Below are 15,553 nucleotides of genomic sequence, written 5' to 3' on the forward strand. Positions count from 1 at the left end.
AGAGCGTAGAGTTTGACCTTTACCTAAATGTACAATTGGAAGTCTATCAGTGTCTCTACTGTCTCTACAATTTTCTGTGTGCGGTAGAGATGGAAAATACTTCCTTCCTAGGCTTGGTAAGTGATTGACGTGATTGCAAACAAACAGGCTTCCTTATTCGCGCGTACACGTGTCTTCAGCGTACGCGCACCGTACGGATCGAGAATTTATTAATTACGACATGTAATTGCATTTTAGATCCTATGTCAGTGAGATAAGACTCGAATTCAAATGGTGAATTGCTTATACGTAATTGTTCGTAATAATTATATTCAAATTGATTAGCACGTCGTATTGTCGTGTTGATTATAGATTTGAATTGATATTAGCTTCTTGTGCTGTAATATACTTACATATATAATGGTGATATGAATAATTAATTTTATAAATTTACAAATTATTATTCTAGTAATTTCTTCTAGTAATCCAGTAAAGCTATCTACTTCTAGTAACAAGATCGTTTTTCGTAAAAAAAGAACAATGTATACAATTGATTATACATATAAAATTGCAATAACATACATGGAATTGATTCTAAGCGCTTATTACATGAACTATTAGCCTAGTCATCTTCGTTTTATCGTCACTTTATGGGGCACCCTGTATTAGCCCCATTAGCAAGATAATTACTAAAAAAAAGACATTAAATTACTTCTTAAAGTGGCAAAAAGTTCATTACATTTTAAGCATCCTGGTAAATATTATATGAGGGGCTATTCATAAATTACGTCATTTGAAATTAGGGGGGGGATGGTCTGGACATCGGATGACGGTAGCATGAAATAAAATGAAGCATGATTTTTGGATGATTTTAGGGGGGGGAGGGGGGGTCAAAAATCGTCAAAAATCGATGACGTAATTTATGGACAGCCCCTGAGTGGTTTTCAAGTTGGCGTTGTCGCAGCTGTTAACTACTAAATCGCCGGGAAAAGCGAAATTAGGCCCTATGCTGACTTACCTTCTAGTTATTCTACCATACTATGGAATAAAGCATCATTATGACAATAATAATCATTATGACATTTGGTGAATAGTTTTTACACAACACAGCGACCCCCAGTTTCGTATGAGGGTAAGAAATAAACGGAATAGTTTTTAAGGCTTTCCCAATTAACTATATTTATGGATCTTATACTTAACTCTGGCCAGAACTTGGACCTTAATTTTGACTTTTTTATGTGTAGAAATGTTATTAACACCTGACAATTTGACTAATTGCTCATGGATGCACGAAAAACTAGTTTAACTGTTACAAGACAGTGTCCAATAGTCCGTGCAAGTCGTGCAAGCATGGTTGGACAGCCAAACTACAATAAAAGGCCACCGTTGCATGCTGACCGCGAATGTCGGCCACCGACGTGCAATGGCAACATAATCTACACTCGAATTTGCGACTCGGCGTCCAATCCAGGGCTCATTTAGACAATGCGAGAACTCGTATGCGAGTTTCATTTTATTGCGGGTTTATCGGTCGGTTGAAATGAACGTCACCACAGTCCGCAATGTAACTAAAATCGCATGCGAGTTCGCGCGCCGTCTAAATCAGCCCTAAAGATGTTAGACACTGGAGGTGAAAAGTAAATAAGTATCTATAGGGTGCGTTCGCATTTTGATCAATGATGTTGAACTATAGCAGCATTTCCCAAACTATGGGTCACGACAAGTGGTTCCCAAATTTGACTGGGCCCTGTAACATAAGACGATATGCCGACCGATTGGGCTATTTCATGCTTCCTATTTAAGACGGCCAAGAGATGGCTCCCGAATTTGTCAGTTTTTAGAATTGTTAGGTGGGTAGGAACCCAGTCAACTTTGGGAACCAGTAATCTATAGAGTTAGACAATAAAGACTGCACTGTTTTCTTCTCTTTTAGTATTATGGCACTTTATACAAAATAGTGAAATTGTTCAATTGAAATATTGATTGTGTTGCCTCTACTTTAAGATAACAAGTTTATTTAAACTGGAGCAAGGAAATATAAATACATATATTAAGGGAGTTGGTTGGTAATGGTAGTGGTGGGTTAGGGCTAGAGCTGCGTTAAGGCTGCCCGTTCGTCAAAGCCTAGGATTTTTTGTGGATTTAAATCTGTGCCGTGTTCCGCGGATGCACATGCTTGTGGCTCTGACTATCGAAATTGTGACTTTTGATCTAAGCCAGCCCATTACGACACTTTGGGATCTGTTCCAGCGGTCAGCAATAGCTTCACCGAGGTGTTTTAGTTGAATGAAGGCGGACATTTGAATAGCTCTACTTTTAATGTCTATCGTTACTTTTATTGATGTGTGCAATAAACAGTAATAATATGCAATACTAGTTACCGTTGTTACACAACGGAATTCAACGGATGCAATTGATAACTGCTATTTAGTAGTGAAATGTTGCTCTATTGTCTCTACCCTGTGGTTAAGAGCGTTGTAGTGCTATAAATAACATCGAATGAACCAATATTAAATACTATATTTTATGAGAAAGTCTGCAAAAGATTTATAAGTATTGCTTATCATAATATTATTCACGCTTTCTTAAAGCAAAAATGCAATTTTGCGCTTTGAACATAATTGTTTTTGTGAATAGGATCGTAATTATTATAGACGCAGAGAAACAGAAGATGTAGGTATCTTCTGATTCTAAAACCTACGTCATCGGAGCTTAATATCTGTTTGTGAATTAGGTAAGTATATTGAATCCAAACCGGTCCGAACAATTTTGGACTGGTACTTGGTACCAAAGTTGTGGACGTTGGTTTCCACAATAATTTCCGTGACTTACGAAAACTAAAAATATAAACTAGATCGGTACCTATGGTAATGATATATATGACTGTTATCTACATATTCTGTAAGTAGTCCAAATAAGTAACCGACTTCATTGTTGTAAAATTAAATTACATTTATGGTTAAGACTTCTGAACCATTTTAGATACAAAAGTCTTCTAAGTTTAGCAATAGCATAGCACCCAACAAAAACATGTTCACGAATCATGGCCATCGGGTCAGGCGCATTATTACGCTAAGTGTTTCCGTAGCCTCAGGCCATTGGCTGGATCAAAAATAGAATACCAATTCGATGTAATTCCTGTTTTTTTTTTAAGTTTATATCACCCCTCTTCTTTAAATTTAAACTTTATTTGACACAAAATAAAGTTGCTTTTACAATTTTAAGAGTTTTGGATAAGAGTTTCAGAAAGTAAGTTTCCAAACTGATGCAAACCATTAACAATGGGGCAGGAGTGCGCAACCTGTCTGTCATTTTCCAATTAATTATGTATGCAGATCGTGTAAGGAATCGTGTAAAAAAGGCTAGTGATTAGTTATGTAACATCACAATTGCGATGACCCACTTTTTAGACCGCGCAGTAGTTTTTAGGGTTCCGTAACCTATCAACCGACACCGTAAATACCGTAATACGTAAATAAATATTAGACTACTGACATTTTCATCCGCTATAGTAACAACTAATAATGATTTAATAATATAGGTTACCTAATTCAAAACTAGAGAAATTATTAGAAAAAAGATGTGTTTTTTTATGTTTCTAAAACTTAAAAAAATTAAAATATACCTACTCTATACCTATAACAAATGAATACTGGATAAAAATCAGTCCCTCGGGTTTAAACTAAAAAACCTTATAAAAATTGTGTGAAAATACGGAATCCACTTTGCGCAAGTCTGACTCGAACTTGGCTATTTTTTTCACTGTCTATGAGCATAACTTGTAGCAAATGCATAAATTGAAGGCCAAAGCCAACAAACACCGGTTTGGAAAATCCCCTAATTTATTTACAGTTAATGCCACCCATCACAAAATTTCAACCTTCTGTCATAATCTGGAGTCAAATAGAGGCCCATGACAAGTTTTGTAAAATATGATTTTTTATTAAAATATGTAGGTAGGTACCTACATTTCGTCGGTATGAGTAGATAAGTAAGTACACAACATTTTACTTTGCTACAGATGTTAATAGTGCAAAATAGTTTTATCACATTACCCGTGTTGTTATTATACTTATTGAAAAATTAAGCTAATTTAACTTTATTCCAACAATCTTATACTGGTACTGCATAGACAATAGCCTCATCTGTATGCGTGAAAAATACTGGGAACAACAAGCAAAGCAATAAAAACAAAAAGGTGGAGCGCGCCTGCCTTGGCACGTGCTTACTGTCTATACATTGCTTCATACAAGCTTTTTATCCAACTTTTTTCAATTATAGGAACGGGCACTGGCATTACGTCTTTGAATTTCCTCTATAAGATCGGTGTACAGTCGCCATCAGATGCGCCGCAAAAATATCTGAACAAACAACTTTCATGCCATGACAATAGGCGTGTTCAGATATTAGTGAGCACCTTGGCCGCGCCGATATATCTGATAGCGACTGTACAAAGTTGCAAGCATCTACCTATAAATGAGGGGAAAATTTGCGGACTGACATTATGTATAAACATATCTATTGGTAGAATAGTCGTCTACCATATTAACTGATCAATAATAATTAAAACATTATTTTTTTATTTAAATAAGTCCGATTAAGGTAAGTACAAATATATATACACCGTGTTTTTATTGAATTCCGTTAACTTCGAGGTATGGTTAAGTACGTTTAAGAGAACTAAATAGCATAGTTAATTTTCAAAAAAAAACTTTTTTTTTTGCTTTTTTTATTTAAAAAAATTAAGTTTAAAAAGTCATTAAATGTAGCATATAGCGTTGTTGTAACACGGGCATTACATTTAACTCAACCAAACAATTAAAATCTCTGACATATCAATGTCATTTTGAACATCGATCGACCGAGATTGTACTTAAGTTTAGTAGCAAATGTATGAACTCTTTCTAAACACTAATCAATATGTATACCGGCCCTAAGGTCAATCAAGTGTACACGCTTGTAGAGACCTTATAGGAAAAAAATAAATTATTGATTATCTCCGAAATAGAGTTAATTAGAATATCGGTGTCTTTGAGAAAGTTACTTAATTTAAGCTCAGGAATGCACCCTTGAAATTAACGGAAATCAAAAAAAACACGGTGTATATATACAGAAATAACTCAGAATAATTAATGTTATTTATTCCTCTTCAAAGTCTAGACTCTTTTCGTAATCAATTTTAAAGTGTCATAGAAGTGACATAGAACTAGAAGATAAAGCTTGCCCTATTTAGCCATATTTCCTTAAAGGACACAATAATTATCATTTAATACGTTTTTATCTACAGGTTAACAAAAAACCGGGCAAGTGCGATTCGGACTCGCGCACGAAGGGTTCCAATCCGTACCATAATGAAAAAAAAAAACAGAAAAAAAAACAAAAAAAAAACGGTCACCCATCCAAGTACTGACCACTCCCGACGTTGCTTAATTTTGGTCAAAAATCACGTTTGTTGTATGGGAGCCCCATTTAAATCTTTATTTTATTCTGTTTTTAGTATTTGTTGTTATAGCGGCAACAGAAATACATCATCTGTGAAAATTTCAACTGTCTAGCTATCACGGTTCGTGCGATACAGCCTGGTGACAGACGGACGGACGGACGGACGGACGGACAGCGAAGTCTTAGTAATAGGGCCCCGTTTTACCCTTTGGGTACGGAACCCTAAAAAGGGCAGAATGTGTTGTTTATGTATCATTTACCTACTAAATATGCTACTACTATTTAATGTACATGTCATCATTGTTTACACCGATTTTAATGTTTTGCTTCTATAGTTTTTTTATAACTGCGCATATGGTTCTTGCGTGGGTTGCGATTTTAACAACAATTTTTTTCTAAATACATATGTATCAGTCCTGTTAAGGAAACCGGTCAAGTGCGAGTCGGACTCGCGTTCCAAGGGTTCCGTACGTTACCCAATTTTTAACAATGTATTTTTTATGTGGGGTCGAATCAAAAACTAAGTAAGTCCGACTCACGCTTGACTGCACATTTCTAATAGGTTTTCCTGTCATCTATAGGGAAAGAACTATTTTGTGTATTTTTTTTTCAAAATTTTAGGCCCAGTAGTTTCGGAGATAAAGGGGGGGATTGGTCGGACCGACATACAGACAGAGGCTGGTTTTCTGTCCTTAACTATTTCGATGTCTTAAATTTTGTAAGGTTATCTAAGCCGGTCATCCCGGCTGTTGCTTCAATTGGCAATATGTAGTTAAGCTAAGTTAAGTAGAGACCTTTCCTACATACTAACTTTCAGATTCTAATAACGTATAATTTTATAGAATAGAATAGAAAATAGAATAGAAAATAATTTATTTGAAACAACACATCTTAAAATTAATACAGACAAACATGTAACATAGGTTAGTGTAATTGGTTGTTTCAAAGAGGATACCACTCAGCATGTGTCGGAGCACTTAGTGCAACGACGCTGATTTTCAGTGGACCCTTGAACTTATAAAAAATAATAAATTAAACAATACCAAAAACAAATGCATAAAATAATAATGGCTGGATGCATAAAACAGAATTACAATTCTTTCATAAACAGGAACTTGTGGGAACAGAGATGATTATACAGTTTTAATCGTGTGTCGATAGATGGCAGTAAATGTACCGTGACTACAAAATTTACTTTGGCAATAGCCCTCTATACTATCTATTCTCTTGCGTACTCGTATAGTATGAAAAAAATAGTTCCAGTGAAATTCAGGGCGTCCCACGGCTATGCCACATGGAGGGAAAGTACCCTAAATATTGTAGATGGAATATTTTACTGAAAGAAGACATTATTTTAATTTAAAAAACAATTTAAACTGCATTCATAGATTTTTAAATAATTACATGGTTGAACCGGGAATCGAACCCGCCGCACGAGAAAAAAAATCACTCTGTAGCTTTATCATACCGATCGAAAGGCTTGATCATAAGGATTATTTTTTGCTAAATAACATAGTGTCGGAAATAAAAGGAAGCCCATGAATTTTAACATTTTTAATTCAAAATTAATCAATTTAATTTATCAAATGCTCAAAATGTAGTCTCATTCTGTTGAATACAAAGCCGCACTCTTTTGATTATTTCGCTAAATTTCACATCAAATGTTAAAATTCATGGTCTTCCTTTTGTTTCTGACACTATGTTCTTTAGCAAAAAATAATCCTTATGATCAAGCCTTTCGATCGGTATGATAAAGCTACAGATGATTTTTTTTCTCGTGTGGCGGGTTCGATTCCCGGTTCAACCATGTAATTATTTAAAAATCTATGTATGCAGTTTAAATTGTTTTTTAAATTAAAATAATGTCTTCTTTCAGTAAAATGTTCCATCTACAATATTTAGGGTACTTTCCCTCCATGTGGCATAGCCGTGGGACGCCCTGTATAGCCACATTTTTACAGCATTACCTTTACTAAAGCGCTGGACAAACTATCACACCGTCGTTAAGAATAGCAAAAACAATTTTACAAAATTTTTTAAAAAGTACTTTTCCACAATCTTCGAAGAAAAACCTATAAGTATCCTTACTGTTTGTACATAATGCAATATAGGAACATACCTACGGTAACTTAGGGGCCTACCGAGGTTTAATATTATAATTTCATAATCTTTAAAAACCTTTACCCATACCAAACATCGGTATGTCTATTGTTTATAATAAGCACACCATACGCCAACCATGTGTAGGCCGTGACGTACAAAATAACCCTTAGTGTACTAATAATAAAGTTTAATTTAGCGTAGATTTAACTCTTGGGATATCGCAACAACGAACGGGTGGAGATGAATGATCTTGGTGAGGATGCTGCGCAATTGGATTTATGTAACTGTGGATGTGTACATAGTGTCGGTGGATAGTAACTGAAGCGTTGACTTCGTTTTTTCACAGAACAGCGAGTGTTATGACATGGCTGTAATATTACACTATAGTAACATTCCATTTCTAAACGCAGCTGGACTACCGGTACTGAACGCGTCGCTGTCATTGTCAATTTCCATAGTAAAATTGACAGTAATGCAGCTGCGATTAGAAATGGAATGTTACCTTACGACAGCAGCACTGCCATTCATTTTACTATGGAAGTTGACAATACGAGTAACACCGACGCGTTCGTACTAGTAGTGCAGCTGCGGTCAGAAATGAATGTTACCCTTACTTTAGTCTTTAGCTGTAATATCGCCAAATTGATAATAATGTCCAACTGTCTATTAAGACTTTTTAATCGACAGGCACCACAGAGTCAGATAGCTAACTCTGCATGCCATTTGCAATGACAAAGTGTGACAATGACATCAAGTGTCGGAAATCTATGAAAATATGACGTTTAAGGTAACAGTCAATTTCCAACGACAGCTGCATTACTGTTCATTTTACTATCGGCATGACATTATAATGACACTCCCTCACTTTGTTCAGTTCAAGCCGGTGCAAAGTTAGGTTAGACGGACTCTAGCACTGTATTTAATGTATTTATCTAAAACACGTCAAAATGAAAGGGGGTTTAACTATTTTGGAGCCTCATTGAACTTATTTTGGAACTTATAGTTATATGCTTAGTAGTAGTATATGCTTGTGTAAGATTATATATATTTTTTGGAATCTGTATTTAATTTACATAAGTTAATTACTTTCTATTTATAGTATTTTTTACGATCCGAAAATCCGAATCTTTCAATCCGGAGGCCGCGGGTTCAAACCCCGGCTCGTACCAATGAGTTTTTCGGAACTTATGTACCTACAATATATCATTTGATATTTACCTTTTCGGTGAAGGAAAACATCGTGAGGAAACCGGAATATCTCAATTAGTTTACCCCTCTGGGTTGGAAAGTTTACTCCAATTCTTGGGATTAGTTGCCAAGCGGACCTCGGGCTCCCATGAGCCGTGGCAAAATTTCGGGACAACGCGAGGAAGAAGATGAGTATCTTTTTACGAATATTAATTATTATATTATAAACTTATTCTAATTAATTATAGAACGGGTTGTTAACTTTCGCGTTCACGTAAATGCTTTTCTACAATAAAAGTAGATAATGCAATGGAAAGTTATATTTGCATTAGCTAATTAGTACTATGATTAAAAATGCAAGTGATTTCATTAATTATGGAAAGCGTAAAGGGTGCGCTATAAATTAGAAATTACCTCTACCTAATTAATTAGGTAACTTCTTATCTTCAAAACAATTAGTTGGTCTGTGTCGGTAACCATGTAAGTATACCTATTTTTAGCAATTAGGTAAATATATGTGTATACCGGGTGTGGCCTGTAACATGAGCAAATAATTAAAACATAGATGGTACCCCTCAAACGGTGACACTTTTGTTCAACAACTTTTAAAAATTATGAAGTATGTAGACTCCCTATTTTTCATACAAAATAAATATTACTCGTATCTTCAATGGACGCCATCGCCACGCCATATCATTGTACCAAGCAACGTCAATACGTTGCTTGTCACGCCTTAAACATAACAAAATTCGCAATACATTGCATCTTAGAATAAACTTTAAAGTGTCTTAAAAATCGAACTACAAGTTGTTTTTAAAAATTGCTGAACAAATGTTGGTCAGTATGAGCAGTACAGCCTACAGTTTATTTTTTGCTCGTATTACAGGCAACACCCGGTATAGTATTGAATTAAGTGAAATTGACCTGTAGGATACAGCGGTACTTGGTGAGACAGGACAGGGCACGATGATAAATACATGCCTAATTATTAGTGTCCATTGCAGTGTTCTTAGATAGGAGCATAAATATTATATACCCCTGTTTATTATCCACAAAAAAACGAATAGTATAAATAATACTTTCCGCTAGTGAATTTGCTTAATTCTGACTGAATAACAACTCAATTAACACACTTCGCAGGATTATGGTTTTTCTCTTCTGTGATCAATAGATTACTCCATCTTTTTAACTTCCCGCTAAGGTATTCTACGCCTTACAAATAAGTATTCCAACACATTTACTACAGTAGACATCAACTTACTTATACCAATAAGTATATTTTACACGATAATCCATATTATACGTTCCAATACACCGCCCCAGTTGCCGGCAAAATTATAGTCACAATGCATCTTCAAGGATGCTGCATCTAGTACAATTATGTAGCGCGGAATAGCTGCATATTTAACGTAACGGGGCCGGAATCGAACGGCGGAACAATTCTCTAGACCATAACACCGCCCATAGTCTTTAAACCACCATAATAAGGCTTATAGTCGTGTTAGTTTGTTCGTTGGTCGCTGTTATGCACTTTTATTAGACTCAAAATGCACTAGATGTTGTACTATTTTACTGCCATTCTGAATCTGTTCTTACTGTCTTCTGGTAAGATTGAAAACGGTGTGGCTATAAGAATACTTTAATAAATCACGTACTACCATTGTAGTTTTTAGGGTTCCGTAAGCAAAGGGTAAAACGGGACCCTATTACTAAGAATCCCCTGTCCGTCCGTTCGTCCGTCCGTCTGTCTCAAGGCTGTATCTCACGAACCGTGATAGCTAGACCGTTGAAATTTTCACAGATGGTGTATTTCTGTTGCCGCTATAACAAGAAACACTAAAAAGTACGGAACCCTCGGTGGGCGAGTCCGACTCGCACTTATCCGGTTTTTTTAATTAGATTTATTTTCATTACAAACGATTGATTGATGAGATTGTGATATTTGTGATGACATTATAGATATTTTTATTGAATTGCGTGGTTACCAAAGTTAGCATAATAATGTCGATACCTACTTAGGGTTGGAATATACCTTTAGTTACATTTAAGTCGACCTTAATCGTTACGTCGATTTAAGTTAGTTTTCAACCGAAATAAAAATACGTCCACATTTCTCAGTGTTTAACCCCCGATTGGTAAAGGAAGGCGTATGCAATGCAACTCATAGGATATTCGCGTTTCCTAGAACACGGTTCGCAAATCGCATTATGCAACGTCTGAAATTAGTAGCACAACATCGATCTATAAACAGCTACAAGTAAGAATTATCAATCCTCTAACCTGCAGGATCATTAGCGATAAGAAACGACCTAAGGTTTTAGGTTTCCATCAGGCGAAGAGCGTTACAGAGTAGCTTCCTTACGTAGAAAATGCATCTCTTGACCCTGCACGTCAAACGTTGCGACACTACATCAATAACTTTCGCTATCACTTGTGCTATGCACTAGGTAATGTAAATCTAAGTACATACACATGTATTCGTATAAGCATACATGTATCATAGGCTAATCGTAAGAAATCGTTAGATAAGGAGCGCAAGCGTTGAGATCTTTTACGTAGTTCGACTAAAAGGACATTTAATTTCAAATGTATGGGTCGTGTCGCGCTTTCATCGCTCTATTAGGACAACGGGCAATTACGGAGATCTCAAAACGTGAGCCTGCATGAACGAAGCAGCGCGTACGCACGCGACGCGTGCGCGAGATTTTCTTGCAAACAGGCTTTCCCGCCCGCTGCCAACCGCTGCAACCTACTTAGCTAGTCTTGTGATCGAGTACGAATTTATTATATAAGTAGATTTGTAGGAATAAACGACGATTTTCGGTTTCAGAGAGACTTTTCTTGGTCTAACTTTAATATGGGGAGAGGCCTTTGCCCAGCAGTGGGACACACAAATAGGCTAAGAAAACAAAACTATAACATGATTGCGATTAACAGCACTGTAGCTTCTGATTAAAATCCGCTGATAAGACTCCGCTGTCCGTCTGTCCGTCCACCCATCTGTCCGTCCATCCATCTGTCTGTCACCAGGGTGTTACTCAAAAACCGTGATAGCTAGACAGTTGAAATTTTCACAGATGATGTATTTCTGTTTGCCGCTATAACAACAAATACTAAAAACAAATTCCATACAACAAACGTGATTTTTTCGTAATACTTAATACGGAACCCTTCGTGCGCGAGTCCGACTCGCACTTGGCCGGTTTTTATTTATCGTGTCATTAGACTTGTCTTATTTATTTACGGAAATGACCTAAGATAAAATAAACTAAGGAATGAGTTAAAACACCAGTTAAATAACAATATTGCCGAAATATTATAACTTTGTTGTGTTACAACATGCTGTAAAAATGATAATATTGATATGCAAGTAGGCTTATCTAATAATATCTTGATATTCTTGATGTCATGATTGTAACTCATCGGAATATAACTTGTGTTCTATCTTATCGAATTATGTATATTGATTATTGATGTTTCTACGACTCTGTAGGTACTGTAGGATATACTGTCATGACAGGTTCTAAACTGTATTATCTAGTACTCAAGTACATATATTAGTACGTATAGTATAGTAGTATATATCCTGTTATACATATATAACGTATGTAATACCGGTATTCGATTTAATACCTTTTTTTTTCACTTTTTGGCATGATAGCCCTGCAGTAAGAAATACGTTGATGGATAGACAATCAAGACTAACCAGAGGAAAAGGTCTAAAATTATTTATTTAGGTAGTTTTCCATTTTCGTTGTAAGTGGTAGGGGTCTCCGGTTGCTTGGATTGATTGCCAAGTATCTATAAAGCAGGCCACTGACGAGCCTTCCAAATGGATGCCGTTACAATGGATTCATCCAAATGGAAGGCATCCTAATATTAAACATTGTACGTTTTTGACATTCACGGACCGATTTTGGATTGCAGCCACGCTATTTGGACTGTTGGAAGGCTCGTCAGTGGCCACCTTTAGGTAATATGAGTGGATGGCCCAATTTCACATAAGCTGATACAATCAGAACGCACCACCAAAGCAGGCAATGTGTTCAAAATTATCCCTACAATTACACGACTCTATTATTAAACCTTCACTTTATCCGCTGAACTATTTGCTGCTAACCATATAGAAGTACTTTGGGAGAGGCCTATGTCCACTGTCCAGTAGTGGACTGCAGCTGATGATGATAATACGGTCACTTAGCCCAGTCGGTAGTGACCCTGCCTACGAACTTACGAAGCAGGAGGTCCCGGGTTCGAATCCTGGTAGGGCATTTATTTGTGTTCATCAAAAATATTTGTTCCTGAGTTATGGATGTTTTCTATGTATATAAGTATGTGTATATATCTGTTTATTATATATATCGTCATCTAGTACCCACAACACAAGCCTTATTGAGCTTACTGTGAGACTAGGCCGATCTGTGTAAAATTGTCCTATAATATTTATTATTATTTATTATACGAGAAGTATTAAGTAGCTACAGGTTGCCGGTATATCAATATTTATTGTATGCAAGAAACATTACTAACATCAACATTTAAACCGGTTACCTTCATCAAGAGTCAACCTTCAATGTTTGGACGGGGAAATCCGCACACCAAAGACAAGGAAAGGTTGCACAATTTGAGTTCTTAATAGTGATCATGGTTTAGGAATTGGGGCCATACAGCCATACCGACCATAAACCGAAGCAAGCTTTTAAATATTCATTTAATATAGCTGGTCAAGCAAATCTTGTCAGTAAAAAAAGGCGCGAAATTCAAATTTTCTATGGGACGACATCCCTTCGCGCCTACAGTTTTCAAATTTGCCGCCTTTTTTTACTGACAAGATCTGCTTGAACAAGTTTAGTACGTATCCTGTTTTGTATAGCCGGTCAAACAACTTTGCCAGTAGAAGAAGGCGCGAAATTCAAATTTTATATGGGACGACTACCCTTCGCGCCTAGTTTTTTGTTTAATTTGCCGCTTTTTTCTACTGGCGTAAATGGCTTGACAGACTTTAGCTCTCGAATGTGTTGTTCAGCCATGTTAATGATTGTAAGTAGGTAGTTTAATTTGTAAGACATTGGCTTATTGAGCTCAATGGCCTACTAAGTGATAATGAACAATTATATATGGTGGCAATTCATTAACCTCAAATGATAATAATGCAACTCGAAGATAATACATTATTTCAATGTAATTATGCCGGTAGGTAATTATAAATTATAATTGAACTGGACATATGTAATTTTTTTTTGTTACCAGAGTGGCATACATATTTACATACCTAACAAACACAACGTAAACGCTAAATTACCTTACATAGCACAATTCGTTGGCCTTGTATTGAATTTGATGGAGATTGCTATTTAATATAAGATCTCTATCTCTACCTCTACTAGTTATATACCCTATTTGGAAATGTATTAAGTATATCATATACAGAAGTTCTTTTGAAATAAAAACGAAAATAACGTGCCTTTTCTATGCTTCCTATTATTTTTTAAACAGATAGGATAGGTACGTTACAAACTCTATGTACAGTCGCTGAAAAAAACACATCACGTTCATCGCCATCATAGAGCTGTCAGAATAGCTCGAAACATTGAGCCGGTTGCGGTTAAATGTCAATTTACGCAACTAGAATACCTTAACTTGGGTCACGAATACACAAAAAAATGTTTACAAATAACCTATATAATAAAAACAAAACACAATTTACCTCCTCAGTTAGATCCGACAATTAAAAACCAACACACACACAGTTTACAATAATCCACAGTCACTTGTTTATTTTTAAAAAGTTTTACGCGGGAATTTTGACAGTTGTGGCAGTACGCGCGGCGCGTCCAAGGCTCGCGAGGGAACTGAGAGCGGTGTGTAATCTGCGAGTGGACACGGCCGGCCGACGAGATAATGGTTGCATTAAACCAAGTTAGAAAATGAATAAATCGCAGGCGCGGCCAATGAATGCGATGTAGCTCTCGAATAATGCAATACGGAGTGAATTACTGGGGTGCATGATTGGAATTCGTTTTCGCTTTAGAGGATTGTGATGAAACCGATACGCAGCATCTTGTAGGGAATAGAATAGAATAGAAAGGTGTTTATTTCTCTAGTTTATTGTTACATTATATGTCCATCAGGTCGGTGGTGTGTTCGGCCTGTGGGTGTGTCAGCTACTTACAATCTACCTATGTTTGTCTGAAAGATCTGTATAAGTGTCATGTTGTATGTGCTGTGTGCTTGTTAGTGTGTGCGTACAGAATAAATTTATATAAATTTAAAAGTTGTTTCGTTTTAGTCCTGTCTTATACCTATTCTTACAACTAATTTCCTATAATCTATGGGGACGTGGAGCGGTCACTCGCTTGCTGAGCTGCCGACTCCTGTCTTTTTTTGGTACATAATCAATTTCTCCTAATCTAATGTTAGTTAGAAGTGGGTTGTGTTGCCTGTGTCCGATGTAGGCGTTACCAGGGGTGTCTAGATCTGCAATGTGCATTTCCCTGAATCGGCGCAGCATGTCTTCATTTAAGTCCTGTGCGCGGAGGTGCCACGGATCCCAGTCGAGCATCTCCCAGAGTAGTGAAGTTTCTAGGCGTTTTGGAAACTGTCCACTTGTCTTAAGAGCCATTCGGTATTGTCGTTCAATTTTGAGTAGGTTGCTCTTACTGTAACGTGAGAGTAATTGTACCACGCCATAATCCAATATTGGAAGTAGACAGGCCTGAATGACAGCTAGTTTCACCGTCAGATCCGTTTTAGCGTGCCAGCCTATAATGGAAGCTAGAGCGCCGCGCGCCCGTCGTACTTTCTGCACTACATAGTCCGTCTGTTTACCCATGGTCATGGT

The 15,553-nt window shown here is 36.6% G+C and overlaps 1 protein-coding gene across 1 annotated transcript in view; it reads right to left on the minus strand.

Annotated features, from left to right (window-relative positions):
- The window catches only part of LOC134669548 (mucin-2), a 99,707-nt gene extending 85,124 nt beyond the window's left edge, over positions 1-14,583 (minus strand). The window contains exon 1 of the mRNA XM_063527154.1: positions 14,420-14,583. The gene's annotated coding sequence lies outside the window, so the exon portion shown is untranslated. The remainder of the gene's footprint in view (positions 1-14,419) is intronic.
- Between the last annotated feature and the right edge of the window lie 970 nt (positions 14,584-15,553).

This window comes from Cydia fagiglandana, chromosome 12 (genome assembly GCF_963556715.1).
Source record: "Cydia fagiglandana chromosome 12, ilCydFagi1.1, whole genome shotgun sequence".
NCBI lineage: Eukaryota > Metazoa > Arthropoda > Insecta > Lepidoptera > Tortricidae > Cydia > Cydia fagiglandana.